Source organism: Tursiops truncatus, chromosome 1 (genome assembly GCF_011762595.2).
Source record: "Tursiops truncatus isolate mTurTru1 chromosome 1, mTurTru1.mat.Y, whole genome shotgun sequence".
Taxonomy (NCBI): domain Eukaryota; kingdom Metazoa; phylum Chordata; class Mammalia; order Artiodactyla; family Delphinidae; genus Tursiops; species Tursiops truncatus.
Window position 1 is genome coordinate 58813595 of NC_047034.1, and position 2379 is coordinate 58815973.

Sequence of the window (2379 nt, forward strand, 5' to 3'; positions counted from 1 at the left end):
AGGGTGAGTTTTATGATGCAGAGATTCTCTCTTTTATGCAACTGTAAGGAATGAGGGAACATTTTCCCATTTTGATTTTTCTCAGATTTTTTTCACCAACTGTTAGAAAGGCCTGAAATTTTTAAGGCTAAGGATTGGAGTTCTATTAGGAAAAAGAAGGGAAAAGATTGGCCAACCCTTGAAGCTCAAAGCTTACATTATGAAAATTAAAGGGCAGAATGTGATTATTGAAAAAGAAACTATAGGGCACGTAGTATTTTGAATCTACAGGATCCAGGAAAATGGGGAATCATGATAAAAGAAGAAAAAAAATCCCCAGGATTCTAGTGAAAAGAACCTCCATAATGGCAAGTATGCTACAGTTCTAGATAATCACCAGCCAGTTTAGAGCAAGAGGGTGGAGGTCTCTGGGAGGAAATAAATATGTTACCTGATATGTTGGATATAGTAGGAGGAGACCAACAGAGTGTAAGGAGAAATGCATGATAGGTACATAGAATTCTAAGGAACTAAAAAAAGCAGGTTTTTACTGATTCCAGAGAAAACCAAAAGTTATAAAAGAATAAAAAATGTAAGCTATTATAACTACACAGCACAGCTATGAATATTATTCATATTATTGAATATGAATTTAACAAAAAATTATGATTTAACATTTTGAAAAATGTAGAAGTGAAGTGGGGATGGGAGGCAGGAGTGTAAGAAATCTAAATATTCATTTTCTACTACAAAGATGTCAGTATATAATATCTAAACAGAAAAATATCAAGAAATAGAATAGAAGCATGTTATTTAGAAATAAGCTGGTAAATACAGAAGAAACAGCTACAAGAGTAACTTGGAGAGCAGGAATAAAAACTGGGTGGTTGGGCTGAGGTGGGGGACCAATGGACCTTTAATGAGCATCCCCATCTCTGTCATCACAATCCATCAACTCTCCGGGTCTGAGTTGGTGCAAGAAACTTAAAGGCTATATAGGGCAGGTCTGTGGTTCATCAATGCAAAAAAAGATACTTAGGATTGGGGAGGAGATTAGTAGAGCAGATTTGGGCAGGTACTTAATGGCCTTACTTCTGTTCCTCTTCCATGAAGTTTCGGGGAAATAGGCAAGTTTGAAGCAAGACAGGATAAGGGACAGACAACACTACTTCAAGGTGCAGTCAGGTATTTAAGGTTTGGAGGTAATGTTAGTTTTACTAGTGACCTACCCCCTTGACTCTACACAGCCCTTGGCTGGACACCTGAATCAATAGATTTTTCATCCTCCCTGATGTTGACCTATAGTTTCTGACCCTAGCTTAACAATCCACCTTGTTTGTCCTGTTTTCTGATTTTTCTGTGGTTCTCCTCTTGCCTTAACAACTTCACTCTTATCATTAATGTTCCTAACTTTGGCCTGGAAAACTGATCTGATTTTCTGCATTCTTGATTTTCTTCCAGTTTGCTGCATCTGTTACTTCCTTCATGCTAATCTGTTTCTTGGGCCACTGGTAACCTAACCTTGATTCTTTGGTTGCCCCATTGGATTCAGGATTTGGTTTAGTACTCATGACACTATTTCTGATTAATGCTGCCATGTGCTCCAAACTTTTCTCCTGACAGTGGTATTATTGTGCCAGTATTGGTTGGCTACTTCTTACAAGTGGTATTGGCCAAACTACGCTTATGCAGCTAAACCAGAGGACTGAACAAGTTAGATCAGATGCTGACGATACAGAAATTAAAATGTGTTCCTAGAATGAACAAAGCACAATCGGAGACCTTTAGACCCAGACAGATCCAGACAGAGCTGCTCTTTGTGTCCCTCCAACCCCAATCCCACAGTCAGGGGAGAGATTTTCAGAGGAGGAAAAAAGTCCAAAGAAAGAGCTGGAAAGGTCATACAGGGACTTCAGCTCTCAGAGGAGTTCCCTGAGTTTACTTTAGGGTTAGGAGGTTTAACTCTCAGGGCTCCCACAGTGTCTGTAAACCTAACTTCATGTTGGAATTTTAGAAAGCAAAGGATACTTAGGCCTCTGGATAGTTCACAGCCTCTCTAAATATCACATCACCTCACAGTGGATGAAATAGCTCTTGCCTGATTAAAGTTCAGTAGATTAATATTGAGACACTCATATTTGACATCAGGGATTCTTTCTTGACTTTCTTTTGCCTGGTTTTATTCAATAGCCCCGGAGTGAGTTAATTAAGATAAGACCAGAAAAAGAAAAGAAGAGAAGGAAGAAAAGAAGCAATTTAGTGATATACTGGCTCTAGGGGAAGGAAATCCACATAATTGCTTGTTCCTTCTTAGAGAGTCCTTTTAATAGATGGTAACTCTCATCCCTTCTTGGAAAAACAACAAAGAAAGGACAAGAAAGTACTGAAGACAATACTTGC